Source organism: Manis pentadactyla, chromosome 2 (genome assembly GCF_030020395.1).
Source record: "Manis pentadactyla isolate mManPen7 chromosome 2, mManPen7.hap1, whole genome shotgun sequence".
Classification (NCBI taxonomy): Eukaryota; Metazoa; Chordata; class Mammalia; order Pholidota; family Manidae; genus Manis; species Manis pentadactyla.
In genome coordinates, this window is record NC_080020.1 from 203,508,800 (window position 1) to 203,532,698 (window position 23,899).

General features: G+C 36.9%; 1 protein-coding gene across 2 annotated transcripts in view; it reads left to right on the plus strand.

Annotated features, from left to right (window-relative positions):
* The window catches only part of SLC8A1 (solute carrier family 8 member A1), a 317,884-nt gene that overhangs the window by 20,677 nt on the left and 273,308 nt on the right, over window positions 1-23,899 (plus strand). The window lies entirely within an intron of this gene.

Genomic DNA, 23,899 nt, shown 5'->3' on the forward strand with positions numbered 1-23,899 from the left:
TAGAGAGCTATTCCCTCTTCCTTGCCTAGGAGGGGCATTGCACTCACCAAAAGCAAACCAGAAAATTTGACTCAATGAGCAATGTCCAAACTGGTAACAAGGAAGAAAGGAAACTATTTATAGCATCTGCCATGCAACAAAGGAGAGATTAAAAGGAATGATTATGTTGGTTGAATCATTGGCAACCTAGGAATTTCAGGAACAAAAATAAATACAAAATATGTTCTTTTTCTAAAAATGGTTAACTCTTGTGTAAATGGCATGTGATAGGTCAAATGGCAAGTACATTCTCTCCTAGATGACATTTCTCCTACTGAAAATACAGGGAAAACAAGCACAAAGTGGGGAGGATGGGCAGAGGGAACAGATTTTCCTGAGTCTCCCCGTCTTTACATCTCTTTGATGTTGTATTCTAGAACAATTACTGAGTGTGATAATATCACAATGAAATCAAACAAAGCAGAGAGTATAATATCCAAGATCGGATGTGTGTGTGGGGAATAGCTTTTGATGAGTATCTATTTTATGTTGGTTCTTCTATTGCGAGTGTTCCACTTACTGAGATGGGTTTTGTTGGGACACATATTTGTTGAAGGACAGTAATACAGTAGCAAATGAATATTGAGCATACTCAAGGAAGGATTTTCCCAAAGGCCTTCATTGAATGTGATCCTGCCCACATAAACATTATTCTTGAGCTAGGAATTCTTTCTCATTATTTTCTCTAATCATTTCAATTATTGAACTATCTTGTGTTAGCACTTGGAATCCACGTAAAAGTGTATTGGGTGCTCTTAAGGAAGTGTTGAGTCTTATTAAATGAACTCACAAGGGTAGCCCTTAAATATAACCAAATTGGTGTTTTGTTTTGTTTATTCATTTTACTTAGCATGTTTTCTCTTGAAAATCTGGCCTTGCTTTCTCTTAAGTAGAATGGCCCAGGACTTGTTCATCTGAGGTGCAGTCTTTTTGTATCTATTCTGCTGTCCAGGACTTTTACTAAACTGTAAATAACCTTCTTTTGGACACAGTGTAGAAGAAGCAGAAGGAATAAAAAAGACTGACAGTGATTTGATGAAATAATTTTATTCAGCCAAGCTCCATTTAAAACATTCACCCTACGCCATTAAGTTGATTTAATTTTTGCTAAGGAGGAATATTGCCAAATTGCAGCTTTAGAGACTTTGACGTCTTGTGAAAATTGGTAAGAATCCATGGAATTATCAGCTTGCCATCTCTGTATACAAGGTTTTAGAGTATCCTAGATCAGTCGTCCGTTACTCACTGTATTTCATTCACTAAGCTTAAATATGAAATTGTTGTAATGGCAAAACATTTTATTTTTAAGTGAAGTTCAATTACAGCCCTCCACTTTTTCTTCTTTCTAGAATTCTAATTTTAAAGAGTTGTCATCTTGACATCATAGAACTCTACTACTGATGAGCTTTATGGATGCTTAGTACGTCTACTGCTTGAATACATTTGTTTGGGGGCCTGGGACATAGCCTCAAGCAAGGCACCAAAGAGTCACACATAATGTTTTTATAAAAACAGTATTATCAAAGATCTTTTCTTTTTTTCTTTATGGATCATTTTTTCTCTCTATAGCTGTTTCTAATGCCAGGTCCCCACTGTCAGATCCAAGTGACAGAGTTTGTCATCATGCAGTGAAATTGAACTATTTAGACTCAACCCAATTTATCTTTAAGAATGAATTTGTATCTCATCCCATTACACAATCTCAAGAGATGCCTTTCTTAAAAACCTACAGTACATAGATGAGACTGTTGACATATTTATTAAATACTTTTAAAAAACCTTTAAAAAAATGTGTATGTTTAAGGCTGTGCATGAAGCCAGAATTTAAGATTCTTTCCAAAGCACATAAAGAGATTCCTGGAAAAGCCTGAATTTAAAGCCTACCAATTTTCAGAAGCTATTAACCAGGGTAGAAGTAGGGTCAATCTGATCAGGGATAGAGATCAAGAGGCAGTCAGCTTTATTGATTCTTTGGTTTCAAGAACAAGATAGATTTCTAATCTTTAATCTTATTTTTTGGTATAGAAGAAGTTATTTAAATTTATAATATAATATAATCCTATATGTATCTATTCATTCATATTTTCACAGAAATGAGTTGAATTATTTCAAGTTGACCTGTTTTAAGATCAAAATCTGTATTTGAGAAAAATACTGATAAGTGATAAGTGGTGCTTATAGTCTCTAACAAGATGTATTCTTGGAAAAACATTTTAAAATTACAATGTGAAAACCCATTAAATAGATATAATTAACAGTACATGCTTTTGCATGAACTCAATCAGTGACGCAGACTAAACCCATGCCAGTTAATCTTTACTTTCAACAGGGAATTCTGTTGAATGTTAACAGCTAATAAAAAAACAAATGAATTATATTTTAATTTGATTTGTGGTTTGGTATGTAATACCCACAGATTTGAAGTGCTACTAATGGTTGTTCTTTAATGATTCAGTTTAGTATAGATTTTAGTTTAGTGGTAATAATTATTACAAAATGTTGTTCGGTCTTCCTAAGTCTTACATGAGCTTGACTGTTCTGGAAAATGTTAAGGTTAATTAACTAATGTAGATACAAATCAAATTTAATTATTTAGTTATAGCCTAGCAATAATATCATTTTTGAAAGACCACTCAAAAGATCATGAGCATTTATTACTGTATATTTAAAATGGAGAGTTGAGAAACAAAGCATGTAGGTTGGAAAATTAACATATCTTGCTTAGCAAATCAGTTTACCAGAGATTTGTAGCCACAGCGTAATTTATTTAACAGTGAAACTGTCCAAAATTAATTTTGTTTTAACAATTATTACATTTTCAAGTTTGATTGTAACTTCCTTAATTCTAGGAAATACAATATGAAAGATATCTTAACAAATACAGCTCTTTTGACACTAAGTATTTATGTTACTTGTTTTTGGAAAGAGAAATGGATAAGAAATAAAATTTAAGTGTTATATAGGTTTTATGGGATTGTTATTGTTATATTCCAGGGAAAATATTTTGTTTTTGCTATTTATATTACCAATACTCTTCTCTTGCTCTATATAATTCCAAGGAATAAAGACCTAGCTCTACACAAATATGGAATACAAGAAGGCAGCCAGCTGTAAAGATAAGAAATGAAACAAAAATATTAAGAAAACTTGAAGTGGTGAGAACAGAAAAATAATTATGTGTGTTTGGGGGAATCAAAAATGAAAAATACTAGAGAAAATACTAGACAAGAAAGCTATATTGGCACATATTGGAATCCAACACATCTTAAGATTTACTTTATGGCAGAAGAGTTGTATGCTGCACTTAGCCTATTGATATGGTGGAAGCATATTTTATGTTGACATAAAATTTTCCTAGATAATGTACTATTGTAAGAAATTTAGACACAATAATTTTGGATTTTAATGGATTTCTGCTTTGGTGAATTATCTTTTAAGACTTATATTTGTGTCTTCTTCGAACCAAACCATATGTAGTATTGTGTCATCTGCAAATCTAAATTATAACTACAAGAAATGTTTTTATAAATGCAAATGTTTTCATGAATGCACAACTATTATAAAAATTAGAGAAAGAGCTACAAAAAAAACCCCACAAAAAGCCCAGAACATTTATGACTTCTAATTCACTACTGCCAAGAGCCTAAATTGATTATGTACAAAAGGATTGTTTATCATGTCAACCAGAAGAAGATGTTTGTTGTTGAAAATCTCACTTTCCCACTGCTAATTAGAATTTGGAATTATAATGGAGTTAAGTAAAGAAATTTTGTCTTAGCAAATGAGGAGATTTCATAGTTTAGACACACTGAAGTGTTTAAATTACGGACTCTTCTGTGAGTCACCATTTAAGGCCATCACTTAAGGGGGCTAACTGCTTCCCTAGTTCAGACCTAGAGAAGAATTTATGTATCTATCAATCAGCACATACTTAATAGGCTGCTGATTTTTGCCCAGCACCGGGCTAATCATTATGAAGGAAGGAGAAGAAATATACTCCTTATACTCTGAAATGATAGATAATGAGATAACTCATATTTGGATAAGTATAATCATCATTATGAAGACATGGTGTAAACTGTATAAGTCTTAATCTGGGACAAAATACTTGCATTTGCTTTTGAAGCACAGAAGGCATAATTGGAGAGGAAAATGTGATGTGCCATATCTTGGTAAACCTGAAAGTTTGGACAATTTCACTAAATAGGATGGTTATCAAACTTAATAGAAGACTCAGTGAACATTCATTTTCTCTAATGGGATTTTAAATCATTACTAGGGTATTTAAATGAATTTGAGTATATATCCCTTTAAACCAGTCACAGATGGACAAAAACTACATGATTCTACTTATGTGAGATTTCTAAAATAGTCACTGGAAAGAAGAGAACAGACCTGTGTTTGCCAGGGGTAGGGGAGGGAGAAATGGGGACTTGCTAATAACAGGTATAAAGTTTTAGTAATGCAAAATGAGTAAGTTCTAGAGATCTGCTGTACAACACTGTGCCTATAGTTAACAGTATTGTATACTACACTTGAAAATCTGTTAAGAGGATAGATCTCCTGTTAAGTGTTTTTACTACAATAAAGTGAAAATAAAAATTTTAAGAAAATAAATAAAAGAGCTGATCTGCTTTAAAAAGAAAAAGCTTATGCGTTTGCCCCTCAGTACCACACTGACTCTTGTAGTTCCTAAAGAAAATTTATAAGATTACTAGCAAAATATATTTTATTTTGCACTTTGTGAATTAATCCTTGGTCTCTAGAAATGGATTTGACTTACTTTAATCCTCTAGCCAATTGAGCCGAGGATTAACCCATTTTCACTCACCCCATTTTCTCATTTACCAATGTATTGCCACCATCTTGGCAAAGCCTGCTCAGATTTTACACTAAATGGTGAAGTGGGAAGAGATTTCCTTTCTTTTAACCCCCTCAGGACACTGGTATCCCAGAGAGAAAGATTTAAGTATGTTGAATATTTTGAATGAAGCAACCTTGAGGATCTAACACCTCTCCTAGGGTTTTTGTTGTTTTGTTGCTCTGTCCTTATTAGCTGAGATGTAGAAATGTGCCTGTGGGTTACAGTGTCTTGAAAATTGTAGAGGTTTTCCTATAAAATATCTCTGTCATGTATTGTCATGGTTACTCTGTCAGGAAATCTGTTCATTGGAGATTCATTCTTTGTGATGGGAACACTGTTAGGCTCCTGCTACATTGTAAATGCCATGCAACTGCAGAGGTGTCCTTGCAACAGTAGAGGAGAAGTGGCTCTGGGCCAGGTGGCAGGAGAGGAAGGGAGGCCAGCCAAGCATGAGATGGGTCAGTGGCACTAGAGATGGTCTTTCTAACTGCCTCGGGTGAGCCCGCTGAGGGAGCCCTGTGGAAGGTGCCGACTGATCAGGCAAGTAGCCGCACAAGCAATGGAGTCCCGCTCCTTGCTTCCCACACTGCCTTGCACTTTTTGCCCTGGAAGTGGGGAAGTCCTGAAGGTTCTGGGAGGGAAAGCAAATGGTCAACAATATGGGCAGAATTAAAGGAAATCTCCTCCTTTGCTTCCTCTCCTGGCTTGACATGCCGCCTACGTTCATACCCCCACCTATTTGCCAAAGGTTGAGCCTGCCAGGGTTCATTCTTTTCGCAGGCCTGTACAGCTGTCTCACCGTAGAGCCGGGCAAATAAACAATGCCTTTCATTTCCTGCCTTTCTCCCCAGGACTCATGCTCTAGATGACATTTTCTTTCCTTTTCACAATGTCTCCACAGGGTCAGGTGGGGGAGTAGGCATGGTGTTCTGTGATTGAAAATACAGATGAAAGGGGCAAAAACGGCCCAAAGCAGAACTTGGGCCCCTTGCCTTTCAGGCTGGTGTTCATGGTAACGACAACCAGGGAAATCTCACTGCACCTGTTCACTCAGATATTAGTGAAAGAGACTGGGGTATTTTATTTCCAGATCCTTTTTTTTAGGTTAGGTATGAGAAACCTGGAGTTCCAGGTACCCTTGAAGCCCTGGGGTGACCTTGGAATCCGAGACCACCGACTTCTCCATGTTAGACTTCCTGAGATAAAGTGGGACTTGGAAGAATCCTTCACCTCTGTCCCCTACTAGCTTTGTGACTTTTATCAAGTTACCTGAGCTCACCTCACTTGTAAAATAAGGAAGAGGGTCCTAGAGGTGGAGGTGGTGGTGAGGGTGGTGTTTTTGGATTTGGTGTTGGTCTTGGAGGTGATTGTGGTGGAGGTGGCAGTGGTCTAAGATGTATGGAGAACCAGGTTTCTTGCTGTTTTTTCTTATAATATTCATTTGATTTAATCCTAACAGAAGTTGTATTAGGTAGATTCTATTATACTCATTTTACAGATGAAGCTTAGAGAGTAACTAACTTTCTTTGGGTCACACAGCTGATGAGTGGACCTAGCACTTGGCAGTAGGACTGCCTGACTGTAAGATCAACACTGCCTCCTCAGGGGCTCTTCTCCCCTTTAATGGCTTTCACGGGCGAGGATGAGCAGGCCGGAGGCTCGTGGGGTTGTGCCCTGACTGCAATATGTGCTCGTGCAGCTCAGAGGATGGGCAGCTAGAGCAGTAGTTTATCTTTTCTGGAATTCTTCAATATGTGTTAACCACATTGCCCCCCACTCCCACTCTTCATTAACCTAGAAGAGCCTGTTTAACTGAGTTTTAGAAGCAAGAAAAAAAGCTAAATGCTACAATCTCTCCATGTAGCTGACCCGTCCAATTATTGTCTATTTATTCCTCTCTCACAGTATTTATTTCCCTTTGTTCCTAAATAAGAAAGAAACTTCTTTATTAGTAGCTTTCTGTCACTGCCTGTGCTGGCCCTGTATCACTTCACTTCCTTATATGGCTGAACAATGAATGTAGCTTTTCTCCATACTTAAAATAGTTGTTGTTTGGTATATATATTTTTTATTTATTATACAACAGTGTAAATGAATGACAACAGAGAATCAGTACCCAGGATGCTGTTACCTTATGTCAGCACTACCAAGCACCTTAAAAAGTTACAGTCTCTGTCCCTGGAGTTAATTAAAGGTAAGAATTTATCAGGTGGTTTTCCTGGAATAAGTGACCCACGTGGCTGTTCACCTGATACAAAACTACCCAAGGCAAGTGGCATTTTTAGCTAATTTTTAAAAAATTCAATGACATGTCACTGTTGCTTCTGAACTACATTTTCTCTAGGGAATGAGAACAACAGGAAACATCTACCTAAAGTCAGATGGCTGTCCTAGGACAACTTGCATACCCTTTATACAAAATCTTGTATTCAGGTGTGTTTATAACTAATTTGCTTTAAAGTAAATTTTGTGTTTTTTTGGAACTTTTGTGTGGGAATTATTGGTCTGTTTGGAGTAAACTCATTGTCGATATGTTTATCAATGTAATCAATTACAACCCCTAACAGAAGCTTCCAACTGTTCCTTTCAACAGAGAATTTTTTCTTACACATACATATACATGCACACAGTTATTATTTACCAAGATGAAGGCGGGAAAGTAAAATTAAGTCCTGCTTACATAGATTCCATTTTTAGGGCACAATAAAACAAAAACAGTTCCCAAAGGACAGCTAACTGTTGTAATATACTAACTGTTGTAACCTTAGCTTGTCACAGGTTTTTAAATGAGCTCTTCAGTTCACTGTGTCACATGTCTGATTTCTGTACCAGCTGGAAGAGAGGGAGGGAGAGAGAAGAGGGGAGCAGAAGGGTCACTGCAGGGCAGATTGGGGATCAGGAAAGGGGCAGCAAGGGGCAGGAGGCAGAGGGAGCAGGGAGGAGGGCAGAGGGGAGCAGAGAGTAGGGGGACAAGGGGTGTTAGGCAGAAATAGAGAAAGGGACACAGGGAGGAAGCAGAGAAAAGGAATGGGAAGAGGGGCAGGAGGAAGAGAAGGCATGAGGAGAGAAGCAGAGATGAGAGGGCATTAGAGAGCTGGAGTAAGAGAGGAGGGAGGAAACAGTGGGGAGGAGAAAGGGAGAGGGAGAAAGATGGAGGCAGAGAGAGTAAGGAAGGGGAGGGAGGCAGGCGGGGGGACAGAGACAGGCAAACAATATACGGCCCTGGTTAGATTTCAGCTATTGCTAAAATGAAGTGAAGCCTGGAATTCTAGTTTCTTGATCAAGCAAACAAAAGACAGTATGAGAGTAAGAAAGTAGGGAATTCACTCAAGCTGCTTCTTTATTAAAAATAGACAGCAATTTTGCCCTTGAGTGTACATACAGTTGCCTGAGTATGTTTGAGGAGCCAGAGGAAGCTTGTGGGATCTTCCTCGGTTCGATAGAATGGATTCGGCTGGCACCTATCCATGATTCCTGCTTTCAGGAGATGTTTTATGAGCACCTGCCCTATGTCAAGTTCCTTGCAAGATGCTGGGACAATAGTGGTGACATGAACCCTTGCCATGGAGAACCTCATGCACTACGTGAAGTGGGTGTTTCCCCACCCTGCGTGCGTCTCTGTGCCTTCCTTGGCATCGTTTTCTCGGCACTTCCCGATGAGACTCTCACCACTGGGTGTTTGGGCTGAGAATGGAGGATGGTGACGCTCAGTGTTGCTACTGGTCACCTCTGGCAGCACACCTCTGGTGTGTGCTTCCTGTCCCCCAGGAGAGGACCACATGGCTCCTCTCCCTCCCTGTTGCTCCACCCCAGAGGGCTTCTGTCATGTTCTGGCTGCTTTTCGTAATAGCAACCAGAGAGCCAAGCTTTGGAACAATTCCAATCTGATTCTTCAAAGGCAACTTGCAGTATGGGAGATATGTCCACAAGTGATCTATCCAATAAGGGGTTAACATCCAAAATATATAAAGAACTCATGTGACTCCACACCAAAAAAATCAAGTAACCCAATTAAAAAATAGGCAGAGGACCTCAATAAACATTTTTCCAAAGAAGACATACGCATGGCCAACAGGCACATGAAAAGATGCTCCACATCGCTAATCATCAGGGAAATGCAAATCAAAACCACCGTGAGATATCACTTCACACTAGTTAGAATGGCTACTATCCAAAAGACAAGAAATAGCAAATGTTGGCAAGGATGTGGAGAAAAGGGAACCCTCCTACACTGTTGGTGGGAATGTAAATTGGCACAGCCACTGTGGAGAGCAGTATGGAGGTTCCTCAAAAAACTAAAAATAGAAATACCATATGACCCAGTAATTTCACTTCTAGGAATTTTCCCAAAGAAAACAAATCTCTGATTTGAAAAGATATATGTACACCTATGTTTATTGCCCCATTATTTACAATAGCCAAGATATGGAAGCAAGCAAAGTATCCATTAATAGATGACTGGATAAAGAAGAGGTGGTACATATACACAATGGAATATTATTCAGCCATAAAAAGAAACCCTGCCATATGTGAAAACATGGATGGACCTAGAGCGTATTAATGCTCAGGGAAATAAGCTGGGTGGAAAGGACACATGCCATATGATTTCACTTACCTGTGAAATCTAAAAACAAAACAAAATAGCAATAGATTCATAGACCCTGAGAAGGGACTGGTGGTTACAATGGGGGAGGGGTTGGGTGTGTGTGTGAAATAGGTGAACGGGATTAAGAGGCACAAAGCTTCAATCGTAATATAATTTAGTAGCAGGGATGAAGGTACAGCATAGAGAACATGGTCAGTAGTTCTGTAACATCTATCTGTGCTGACAGGAACTACACTTGTTGGGGTGAGCATCTAATAATGTACATAAAAAATTTATTTGATTCTTTGTTCATGGCAGGAATGAACTTGGAGGGATGTGAAGTAAGGAAAGGTGGCAGCATTGGTTTCAAACCTGAGCAGCCATCTGTCTTCCACTGTTTCCTAATCCTGTGCATTCACCAAGGGAAGTTAAATCACTCACAACTGAGCCCTCCTCTAAATGGTATGGTTTTATTGAGTGTAAACAAACAAGGCTATTACCAATGTTGGAGCCACCGAGCCAGGAACTCAATCAGCTGGGGCTTGGTGCCTGCGGCTTCTCAAACTCAGTAGCCCAGTATCTCAGAATATCCTGACGAGATGTTGAAGGAGGACAGGGAGATGACCAAGGAGCCATAGAAAGCTACAGGGGGTCTTTTTTAACTGTTATTAATATGGAAAAAAGAACTCTATATAGTTTAAAGTTCTGGGATTCTTTAAATTGATGTATTATAAGAAGTGATTCATCTGACCTACACATGGCCTAATAGAATGGTAGAATATTAAGAATATTAATATAATGTACCAGTAACATAATCCATATAAACTTACAAGTGCAGATATAAAAACAGATATACAAAATAATAAGATAAAGAATAATAAATCCCCATTTATCTGGCAATATCTAGGGCTAAAATATACTGCAAAAGTTAGTTGTTTGAATAATTGAAATATTCAATAGGTTTGAATTCTTTCAAGGGAGGGACATCTTTTCCTATACTGTATGGCTTTGATAATCACTGTAAAGTATGTTCTCTTAATCTATTTTTATTTGGTTATTAATTTAATGATCAATTCCTGCATATCTTGAGTGAATTTAGGTCTTGAGTCCTAAAGTCAAGTTTTCCAGTCTTCCAGCATCCTGAGTTTTAAGCCCTTGTATTTGCTATATATATATTTAAATATAGTTTTATATATATTAAATATATGTTTTTCTTTTTTTACAGCCAGGCTATTAGTGTGCCTGACTTTAGCTATGTCCATTTTAAATTTGTTGCTTCCCAAACTTGGACATAGAATAAGAATGAATATATGTATTCACTGTGGACATAAATGACAACTTTACAAAGTCAAGTGCTTAGCACTTTGCTTAGTGGGTGGGCTTTGCAACAGCAGTGTGGCCACCCAGAGCCATCTTCTGCAGCAACAAGATTGAGAGCACAGGCATGGGGGACACATCAGCAGGGGTTTCCATCCTTCCTCTGTCACTCCTAAACAGCGTAGATTCATAAATACTTAACCTGTCTGTGTTTCAGTTTCATCATGTGGAGAATGAGGACAATAGTACCTGCTTCAAAGGATTAAGTCCAGGTAGCCAGTACCAGCCTTATAGTAAGTGTTCAGTAAATGTTAATTGGCAGTGTTGCTTTTAGTTACTTTCCAGATGGTTGTTCACAGAAGTCTAATCTAGGCTTGTTGTGGATTATACACAGGGTGCTTCTCTTATCTTCCTTTACTTAAAAAAAAGGAAAAAGCACCTTGTTAAATTTTGTGGCCTGTGTGTAGTGTGCATGCATTACACTTGTGTGTGTATGTATGCTTGTGTTTATGGTAGGGATACTCAAGGATACAGTTATCTTCTGCTAGCCTAGTAAAAATGATAGTTACTGGAAAAAAATAAAAATTATAACAAGGTGCTGTCTGAATATGTCCCATGAATGCAAGCATCATTTTGGTGGGGAAGGGAGGAGAGCAAGATACAAGGGGAGACCGGGAGCTGGGGCTAATAGAAAGCATGGGAGGGGTCAGGGATCAGACCTTTTCTTTTACATAACACTATGCTATTTACAAGGTGCCTACATCTCTGCTCCATCTTCACACCAGCCCTCTCAGGCACTGACACATCTATTTTAGGACAGAAGGAGAGTCACAGTGATTAATACTCATTAGGGGCTCAACAAATGGTTTTTGACTAGATAGCAGAAAGAAAGAAGAATGCAACAAAGACTTTTACACATGGGAAAAACCTAGGTTCAAGAATTGAGTGAGTTGTTCTAAATGGCAGAGCCAAAACTGGAAACCAAGTATGTGACCTCTGATCTGGTGGTCTTGACATTCCACCAAGTGGTATAGTTTTTGGGTCTAGGACTCATCATACATTTCTTTCATATTCTATCAGCAAGTCCAACTTAGAGAAGCTGCCTGGCTGAGTATCCACTCGCAACTCTCACACGCCTGTCATGGCATTTATTTCCTTATCCTTCTGAAGAGTATTTTAGCAGTCTCCCACCTGAATTAAATTGTTAGTCCAAGGAGGGGAGAAGTGTTGCATTTTGATTCCCTGTGCTCTGCATTTCCTTGCTTCTGAGTAATATCTACGGTGATGATGTAAATATGCCTGAAAAGTTTTTAGAAGATACATTGAGTTATTCAGGGGTAGAGTTGAGGAGAAGTTAGGATTGGAATAGGATAATAATATGCTGTGTTGAGGTGCTGGGACGTCCACTTCTGTTACAGCTTCTATGAAACGCAATTCCCCATGTGGCAATGCCCGGATCACATTCTTACTCTTATCCCAAAATAAATAGTTCTGTGGAGTTGGGTGATTCCTTTTCCTTCGGTGTTAATGCTGCCTTAAAAGAAGCTGGTTACATTAGCAACTTACCCATGAATCCTCACACACCTGACAAACTACTTTTTTTTTTAAATTAAGGTATCATCGATATACAATCTTACAAAGTTTCACATCAGCAACATTGTGGTTACAACATTCACCCATATTATCAACTCTCCTCCCCGCCACCACAGTTCATTGCAGTCACTGTTCATCAGCGTAGTAAGACTGACAAACTTTTTATCCCTACTGTCTACACTCACCAACTCTGATTCTTGCATCATCCATATATTAATCAACCACTTAATTCAGCAAAAATCTGTTAACTTCTTAATTGTTGCTTATGTTCTTAATCTAGAGAGTTGAATAAAATTGAGTCCCATTTTTTCCAAGCTTAGAATTTAGTGGAAAGAAGAAAAATTATTCAAATGTAATAATACAAAATGCCATGGGAGTTCAACAACTCTGGTTTATTTGTGCTGATTTAATTTCTTTATTTCTCTTTCTTTCTTTGTTTTTTAATGATCTCAGGATATGTTTGTTACAAAGAACCAAATCCTCTTGGCAATTATGAAAAACATGTGGAAATCTCATCTGAACTCTCTGAAAATGATAATTTTTTGGTAATTGTGATCATCCTGGATATTCACAGCATGTTGACTGATCCACTGATGGAAAGTAATCCCTAACTAAGCATGATTTGCCTGAATTTGTATAGGTATTGGACAGATGGGGATATCAAATACATTTTAAGCCTTCATGCAAGAAATTTCAGTGTGTTAAAATCCAGTTAGTGTAACTGTTTCTCTTTGAATTTATTGATGTGATAAATTTAGTAAATAATCATATTTCTCTGAATTCAAATGTGTAGTCTAATTCAACTCAACATCTAATACAGTAGATAAAGCAGTGACAGGAAGGAAATAAAAGCATTTTAGAGGTGGGTTTTTCATCATTTTTGTTTTAAAAAGTACATTTCTTTAAACATGTTGTGTTTTAAAAATTTTGTAAAGTCTTCATCACAACTAATCCTAACACTTGCTTTAGAGCCAGTTAAACTTTTCATGAGGTTGATACTAAGAAATAAATCTTGATTATGATTTTCTTAGTTTAGTTCTGATTCCCAGTGATGTCTCTAGGGCCAGCCAATCCAGAATTCCTGCTCTTCTTCCTATTCAAGTCTATTGCACCAAAGTCAATGACTAGAGGCAGAGCTGGGAGAACCTTTTTTGAATTGTTGTAAGAAGTGGTCAAATACCAGTAGACTACGACATTTTAAAATGATGATGGGCAGAAGTTACCTTACTTTGCCCCCTGAGAGAATAGTTGCACTTTTTATTTTTGGATCCTTCACTTTTTCTATCTAACTTTCCATACTGGAAAATGTAATGCTTAGGGGAAAGCTAGATTTTGACGGCTTTTCTCCTTGCCAGGAAGATCACAAGTAATAAAATAAATGATGAGTATAATGCAGGAGACAGAAGGGACTGCAGGAGGGAAATGTCTGCACCTGAGTCTAAGGACCTAGCTTTGCCACTAACCAGATCAGTTGCTTTGGGCAACTCATTTCATTTCTGTGAGCTTCGGTTTTCTGCAAAGTAAAATCAGGGAGTTGAAGTAAATGATCTATATGTTTTCTTCCATCCCAAAAATGATTGCTGTTCTGAGAGAAAACATTGAAATAAATCACATAACACTGGTTACAGTCAAGTATGATGAATCTTGATTTGTATTCTTTTTTGTTTTCAAATCATTTTGTACTTTAGTTTTTTGGACATAATTATTTGGCAAAAAGAAACATATTAAGAGACAACACATTATATAAAAGCCAAATAAAAGAAACATAAATCCTCTCACAGGGAGTCTTGATAGTTCTGAACTTGCAAAAATTATAAACATCCACTGGATTGATCTGTTAAAATGGTCATATTAAGTATGTTTCAATGTCTTATATAAATTGCCTTTCCTGGCACACTGGATCTAGGGCAACCATGTAATTTATTGTCCAAATTGGAGCACTTGTTCAAGTAAAAGGGGGCATTATTAATAAATATACAGGTGTAATAATTAGGAATTGTGGCATAGTAACCCTGATTTTAACCACTCCCTATGTGTCTGCATTCTCTGAAAAGTAGAGATTGCTTTTCTGTTGAAGATACTTGTAATAATAGAGCAACAGTCACGAGAAATGAAAGACTTCGTGTTTTATGTTTCTGTTTGCTTCACCTACCCACATCCTATCCATTTTTTTTTTAAATGAAGCTATTCAATAATCATCTTAATACAACTTGGCTAGTAAACATGTCTGCTGGAATGGAGACAGATGTATGAGGAATTAATTAGATTAGGGACAATGGAAGAGAGAATCCATTAGACCTAAAACAGAACTCCAGTGGTTTGTTAGTCAAACCACATGAGCAGGTTTTTTGTTTTGTTTTTTAATATATGGATTAAACAATTGATTTTTCTTCTACATTGTTTGGGAAATTGTAGAGTGGCAGCTGAAACAGATCTGTGGGATTGTAGGTATAGTGTTTCTTTGTAGCATTCAAAATGTTGCTGCATTTGAACTGAAAGAAAAACCTCATCTTAAAGAAGTCCTTTACAGCATTGTTCAGCAACCTGAGACCCTCCTGAGACTCCGTGATCTTGTTTTACCTAATTTTGCTTTTAGTCTTGGATGTCTAAGCCTAGAGCAATGTTTGGTTTAAGAGGGGCTTCTGAGCTATGTGCCTCTTTTGGCTGTCCCCATCAGCCTTCTTCATGTATTCCTTAGTCACTCCTCAGGGCCTTAAATATTCTTCCATTCCCTTCTACAATGACTCTCCAAGTTAGAAAGTCCATAGTTAGAAAGTTCTTTGGTATTAAGATGACACAGCTGCCATCTGCAAAGGGTTTTCTCAAATTGATAGCTATTGTTCTATTATAAATATACAGCATACCAATGTCTTTAGTCAGTAATATTTTTCAGGATGGCTGTGTAGGAGTAGAAAGAACAATATATTGATTTCTAAGTATGAGCCAATTCATTTTCAATCAAGTTAGCACTGTTTTCTATAACATATGTATATTGACTCATCATAATGTAAGATGCACAAGTCTTATTTATTGACTTAAACAAGGGGAAAAGGCATTGCAAAAGTATATGAACAATGAATAAAACTTTAAGAGGTTTAAACACAAGACTGTGGATAGAACAGAAGAATAATTGAATAATTATTTTAACTATTGAAGTGATGGAGTAATTATAGATCAAGCAAGGTGAAAATGATATAGAATTTAGCACAAGGACAAATCAGTTGGGCATGTACAGAATTAGAATCCTTAGACCTGGAAATATTCTTAAGTGACAAAATATTTGAGAGTTATAATTGACTGCCCAAGTTTAAAGTTACTCAGCAGATTGTATAGGTAAACTATGTAATGATCTCAGTGTGCTAGACACATATCACCTACAATACCACATTAAAATACACCTTGTTGCTGTATTTCATTGGGACCTTATATATGGCTACAGACATGTATAGATGCTTGCTTCCCTACAGTCTAGTGTCTCCATGGCTAGAACCTCAATGGTTCCCAGAGGTTTGGTCTCAATATAGAATATTGTTCTCTAACCATAACTATACCTAAAATAAAAGACAGCAAATAATGCAATTTCACTTAGTTCTTTAATCACTTTGATTTGTGTTTCATTTTATAAAATACTTGAAAGGTGTGAACAATATTTTTACATTAGAAAAATCAAGGTATTAATCTTCTGTTTCTAAATTGTTCATACAATCAGGGTGCCTTTCAAACATCAGGTTATTTCTCTTATGTAATTCTCATGAGTGTTCTTTTTCAATTGCTATAAAGTATAATGCTCCAGAAATGAGTTTTCTTAGTAGCTGTTAGGTGGTAAACCACTCTGTATTACCACATGCAGTATCTAGTGAAACACTTCATTATGTGCCTGCGGTGGGTCAGCTCATAGTTCATACAAACATAACTTATCTTCTAGTTACGTCTATTATACTACTACCTTTTTATCCAGGGATTAGAAAATATAAATAAATGCCTTATCAGCAAAGAAAGTTGGAATAAAATTTCTTGGCACACATTGCACCTTTCTATGCCTTTGAGTTCTGACGTAAAGGATGCTGATTTATATCATGTTGTGCAATGATATTATATATGATAAAGCCTCAGACATGCTATAGGACATAGTGTTTTCACTTCCACTTGATAAAGATTCAGATGGTATTTGGAGAGCAGGAGCCAGTATGAGGTGTAAAGTAAATCAATGCTAGTAGCATCTGAGCTCTTTCTGACTTTTTCTTTGTGAAGAAAATAGGATCTGATTGTAAAGATTCTTAAACTAGATAATCCAAAAAGTTAACACTAATAACCAGAAGAAAACCACTCTAAATCAGACTCCCAACTTTTCAGAGGGCATTTAAATGGAACTAATAACAATGAGAGTGTCCATCAATAGTTTTTACCCATAGTAAAATTATGCTTATTGATATTATCATGATAATGCTCTATATTTTCATTATCGTGACTGACTTAACCTTTGCAATTTTAGCAGCTGCGGTTTTGTTTGCATTGTATTTGCCAGTGAATTTAATAGGAATTTCTGAAACTAGTAGAATTACCTGTGCTGTCTTTGATCTATGCAGGTAGCAGTGCCTAGGAAGCATATTTTAGGTAGGAATTTATCTGACTCTCTCAACTGTTAAACTAGGGCTCCCTTCTTGTGGCCAAGTGATAGCTCCAATTAAGAGTGCATATGCCCCCTCCAAGCCGGTGTTACATTCCTGGGTATGAGCGCAGCAACTAGCTCGGACTTAAATTTATGATTTATTTTAATTATCCTCAGACTTTAGTCCAGTGACTGATACACTGCAAATGGATGATCACAAAATGGATGTAAATGGATGTAATATCCCTTTGTGTTCTCAGGATTAGGAAATAACACCTTCAAGAAAACTAGTTATCTGTGGAGTAAGTTAAGCACACTTAATACACTATCAGAATCACAAGCCATCTCTCACCAACAGGGTTATAAAATTTCAAAGACAAAGGTCACAGTTGTAAAAGATCATTTTCTCCATGACTTTAATACATTCTGACACATCATTCAGCAGCCTGTATGCTATGAACAGCATAGCATGGCATGAAGAACCCAAGTTCTTGGTTCAAAACCTGTCTCAAATAGATGCTTAGAAGGTGACATTGGGCTAATTATTTAACATCTCTCTGCCCCAGGTTCCTCTTCTATTAAACAAGATGAATAGCTTTACATCAATGATCTTTATTAGAAGCAAATAGGTATAAAAACATTAGAATCCTGCCCAATACATGGTAAAAACTCAAACCATGTTGACCATTGTTAGGATACTGATTTTAAAATAATAGGTAAAAATATTAAAATAATGAAACCAATATAAAATAGTTTCTGAAGATAAGGAGGAAATTATAAATAATCTCACAAGTCAGAGATGATTCCCTTTTACCTTGTAGTACATATAACCTTTGTTTTGCTCTTATTGTTGTGTAGGTCTGTATTTAAAGTATTACTTAGATAAATAAAGTTCTTTGAAATAAAAGCTTAATAGCTGAATAATATTCTACTATATACATATACTTAATGAGGCACCTCTTATTGATTATTGTTTTATTTTCTTTTTTAATTATTTAGGCTAAATTCTTAAATTGGAATAAAAAACATGTTAAGGATCTTAATAAATTTCACCAGGTTATTTTATGAGTTCTGTACCAATTTAGATTTCTAATGTCTATGCATAATTTTCTGATGAGACTGTTTATTAGAAAATCATATCAGTGCTTCTATTTGGAAGTGCTTCCTCTAAAATTTTTCTGCTAGTCTTATTGAGCTTCTACTATGTGCAAAATATCATGCCAGCTCTTATCATACTTTAAATTTATTACCTTTGAAGTGTGCCTGGATTCCAATATACTATTATTGTTCAAAGCCCTTCTTAAGTTCCTCTTTTGAAATTATCTTCAGAATCATAGATAATACCTGTTTTCAGAAATTTACTTGATTCGAAAGTCTTAGTGCCTAAAAAGTTTAGGCTGGTCCCCAAATCAAATCCAAGCTAAAAAATACTCCTTATTTTTAAAATGTTTTATCAAGTTTGCAGATAGATTGCAGTATTACAGAATGGGCAGCATTTTCGGGGTTAAAAATCTCATTTTGAATCCTGTTTGCTCACTTTAATAGCTAATTTAGATGTATGTTCTTAAGACTCAGTTTACTTTTATGAAAAATGGTGAAAATAGTTCTTAATCAAAATGCTGTATCACCAAGTTATGTAAAAATGCTTTGCTAATAAGAAAATGGTATTTGATAATATTATTATTAGCAAATATTTAAGGTAATTTGTAGGTGACTTCAAAGAGTGGGAAGATGTGTTAACATGGCTTGTTAGAAAGATGATGATAACTATATTTATATAATAGAAAAATCTCACTTATAATTCTGCTTTTTCTCTGCTATTTCTGCAAGTAGATACTTACAAAGTTTTTCTTGCCTGTAATGGTGATAAACACCACACTATTGGTAGAATATATGGGCCTCTTTTACTAGTCACCACCTAGAAGGCTTTTAATGCAAACCAAATAAAACCACTTTCAGTGTGATCCCTGGTATCAGATGTTGATTTCAGCCTGATTTGGTCAGTAACAAGTCAAAATGAAAGATTTTGCTGTGATTTCTATAAATCAGGATAATTTAGTGTTCTGATGTTTTCATTACATCATTTCATTGCCCTAAAAGGGGTACATAATAATCTAATAAGCCACTTCTCAGACTTAATGCTTAAAGCTTAAGTGAAAAGAGGCAAGCATAATTTATTGAAAAGTTAAACCAGAATGTTTTTAATAGGATTCCTCTAGCTTTCACTTCCTGAGGTTGCCTCTTTTTTTTCTCCCCCTTTTTACTCATAACTCTTAGCCCCTGATTGCTCCTGTTCACAGGGCTATTTTTTACATACCTCACAGCTTTTTTTGGAGAAGGTATGGGCGATGTAGGGTATCACCATTAATAAGTTAGCAGCTTCATTGCATGGTTGATAGGAGGTTGTGAAATTGAAAGCAAAGCAGGAACAAGGGGACCAGACACATATGCCTACATTTCCATGACCACTTCTGTCCTTTAGATAGATAATGGTGACCTTTGGACCATGTGGCACCAGAATGCGTAAATTCCAGTGTTCTGAGCATGATGATTTCTGTTATAATTTCTTTCAAAAAAATCTGAGCATCTTATTTCTCTGATTCCTTTCCAATTTCCAGCCTCATTATTTTCAACTCCAGCTATTTTCTACTCAACAAGCTAGATGATGAAGGATGGGAGAGGGCAGGGGAGTGCTGTACGAATTAGAGTATTTTAAATTGATGACTACATTCCCACTCTTGATAAACTGAAGTTATAATGTGGTATTTTGTGGATATGATTCTGAAGGTTTGTGAATTTAAAACATTTGAGGGGGTTCAAATTTATTTCTAGCTAGCTGCTTGCTTTGGACAGTTCTGAAGCAGGAGTTCTTGACAAAGAGCCTAAGAATCCATTATCTTTTGGCTATGAAGCAGGGCAAAAACCCTGATTTCTCTATTGACTCCAAGTATATTTTTAAACCTAAATCTTCAGACTTGTTTTCGCAAGAGAAAAATAATTCAGAATACACCCCTGTAAAAAAATACAATTTGGTCCTTACAGGTGGTATTTTATTCAATAGGCAATTTCAAATGAGAACCAGAAGCTGAACCAGTGTATTTCTGGGAGATTTGTCCTCTCTGAGGAAAGGACCCTGCATTCTTGGCTCCTGGTCTCAAAAATAGGAAGAATTTTATAGGCCTTTCCTTTATTGTTATTTTGCAATCATATCAATCATGATGTTTATAGTCATTTACTCTGATGATTTAAAGCATGTTTTATAACTTTTTTTAAATTCCTGGGCAGTTTCCATTAAGTGACCAAGGAAAATCCATTTTTAAGGCATCTTAAGGTTGTAAGTTATTTCCTATACTAAGGTCTTTTAACTCAATATTCAGTTAAAATTTGCCCAATACTTTGTCTTTCAGCTTAAGAGAATTGGTTAAGCCCAAGAGATAAGAAATTTATATTGCTACACTTTGATCAAACTCATGAATTTCAAGTGTCTAACTAGAGCCTCTCCAAAATATGGGCCTCTGGTGCTGTTTTCCCAGTCCCGTGAGCGTGAAGGCATGCTTCCGTGTGTGGTGGTTTGTCAATTAGCAGCTGTGTCACTGCGGTTCCAGTTCCCTAGTTAGGCCATCTACTTGTCTCTCCCTCATTTCCCAAAGCTATCCTAATTGCTTTCTCCTATCACCCAGATACAGGCAGTTGAATTATGTTTCATTGTGTCCTTTGTGTAAAGAGAATGTCCAAAGTGCCCAAACTCCACCTGGCTTCAGAAGGGAAATGTAGAAAACAAAAAAATCAGTTTGGTTAACATATATCACATATAGTTAATAACCCTGACCAAAAGTTAGATGAAAGAAAATGATAAATTACATAAGGGAGGGTTATCTGAATGCCTTTATATCTTACAGAGAAAAATATAAAATAAGACTTTGAGGTTATGAGTTTAGATTGAATGTGATCTGGCTCAACCACAATAAAACTTACAGTAAACATGTATTAACAGTATTTTAGTGCCTCAAACTATATCCAGAGCTGAGTGGGGAGGAAAGAGAAAGAGAAGGAAATTTAGAGGGATAAAGAAAATATAGCCCCTTTTATGGCCAAACTTACAGTCTAGTATGATAGAAGATTATTAAATTGTGGAAATAACATATTTGTGACTTTACTGTTTATGGAATACATTGCTTAGTGCCCAACACAGTTATCTGCCTGCACTTGTAAGTGAATAAATGCAAACTGGTCAGTAATTATGGTCACCACGAGGATCCACAGCTCAGAAATGTCATCTCAGAAGAGACAGAACACAAGACTGGCTCTTTGTGAAGAGAGGCAGCCAGAAAAGCAAACTATGAGTCCTCTTGACTATTTCCTTTGCTTAAAAGGACCCTCCAGGAGAAGTTTAGGGAAGTCAGTTATTCAAAATATATTTATTGAATGTACACTAAGCATTGCAAAGTTGGGAACATAGGATAAGTAAGGTAGAGAAGGTGACTGGTGGGGCTACCATGGAGGAGGGGTTAGAGTGAGTCATAAAAACCTGAATTATAATATAAATTGGTCATGGAGATGGATGGGCAGCATGGAGAATGTAGTCAGTGATTCTGTAACATCTGCCTGTGTTGACAGATACTAACTGCACTAGTTGGGGTGAGGATATAATAATGTGTGTAACTGTTGAATTACTGTGTTGTATACTTGAAGCCAATATAATATCGTATATCAACTATACTTCAATAAAAAAAATACACTTAGAAAAAGATAGAGAAGGTTTTTGTTGAAAAAAGATGACAGTTATGCAGACAGAACAATCAAAACTCAGTGTGCTGAGAACTGTGGGAGCTCCAGTTCCACAGTGAAGGTTCCCCAGGAGGGTGACCTGGGGGTGGGAGGCGGAGACTCCACTGAGGTGCAGGATTACAAATTCATAACATAGAAGTGGAGACATGGACACAGGCAAAAAGCAGGGAGACAGCGAACTACTAAGAAAGGAGAAACCACTGAAATTTAGAAGCGAAGGAACTGTAGATAGCATCTAGTTAAACATTTCCTTTCACAGATAAGGAAACAGGTCAAGAGAAATCTAATGAGTGACTAAGACCATACAGTTAGAAGAAAGGGGCAGAACTGGGCCTACAACCTGTTTCTGTTAAAATTCAGTCCATTTTTTGCATTGCCATCAGGAAGGAAGAAGATAATGGGGAAGAAATGGGAGAACACAGCACAGAGAGGGCTTGCTGTGTTCCTATTTTATGTGTGTGCAGTCAGCATGTGACATAGATACGGGGAATATGTGTCACAGGCTAACTTAAGTTTAAACCCCAAGTGGTAAATGTGGAATGTGAGGTCTTTCAGCGGATGCTTCTGAGCTTCAGAAAAGCAACACACAAAATGGTTTGGCTTGAAACTAACAGAGGATGAGCTGACACTGCTTAGGTTGTAGGCTTGGTGGAAGTGAGAACCACACCAGGCTCTGTCTTTGTGGCCAGGCCCTCGGCCACACATGCAGCAGCAGCGCTGGGCACCAGAGGCCCTTGGCCTTCCCACGGCTCTACCACACTGATGTCACTGGGCCGTCCGAGAAGACACTGCTCTCCTCCAACCCACCCTTCACACTCAGCTCTCACCACAGGTCACGGGTCCACGGGTCCACATCCTTCCCTACTCCATCTGGTAGTGAAAACCTCTAGACATTGATAGCTCTGCAACCCATTTAGAAGTTTAAGATATAAAAATATAGATATTTATATATCTAATGTTAAAATTGCTTGGTGGAACATTCTAGCATCTGTCCAAAATAATTATGCATTACAAAGAATTAGGAACTTCAGAATGCACAGAGCTCCAAGAGCAGTGATATCTTCTATTTTTAAATCGCATCTCAAAGAGAGCATGCTCTAAATGTTTCCTGAGATCATAGTTAGCAAAACCTTTGACTTAGTTCTATGATTTTTGAGGAAACAAATTATTTAAAAATTGGAGCTTTCTGTTGTGTATTTGTGCATGTTCATGTTTTGTAAAGATGACTGAACACAGATAAATACAATATTAATTTCATTTTCCCATGAGTAGAAACATTTATAAGCTCCCAGCTTTAGAAAGAGGATGATGTGTGTACAGCCTACTGTGATGTAAGACATATTGCATAAAATGATTTTATTAAGATTGTGATAGTCTTTGAGAACTTAGCTAACGGACTTCTTAAATTAACACTAATCATTTTCAAGGAACAAGGCAAATTTATGGAAAACTAAAATAGATTTCAGGTCAAAGCTTGTTACTACAGTCAGAATAATAATTTATAGTTTGTGTGGTGCAAAACTAACTGGAGTAGAAAACAAAGTAAAATGGACAAGTTAAAAATAGAACACCTGTTAGCTCAAGTGAAAACACTGTAGCTCATTAACATCGTTAAAGATTGAGACACTTGAAGAATTATCTCATCCTTCCCATTCTAACATTTATAAAAAAGAAACATGCCCAGCCCAGCCCTCAACCATCATGCAGGCCTTACAATGCAAACGTAAAAAAAATGAAGTACCTTCTCTCTGTTGGAAGTTGGACAGTGATTTGGGGCATAAGGTCTCCCAAGAATTCTAGTTTGTAGGATGTGCTGGAAAAGGGGCCAATTGTTATATCATGACTCATCCATTTTATTTTAAAGACAACCTCTTAAAAACTACCCTTTACAAGATCTGGAAACATCCAGGTATGTTTCATAAGCAATCTCTATTTAAGACATTCCTTGGCTGGCTTTGATCCACAATGTTTCCCATATTTATTTTTTCTTGCAGTAATTGCTTTAGCAAATGTAGGTATCTAGCCATCCTAATGCTAAGCCACTAATTTGGCCCTGACATCTTTACTCAGCAGCAAAAGTGAGATTCACTTATACTCTGAAATG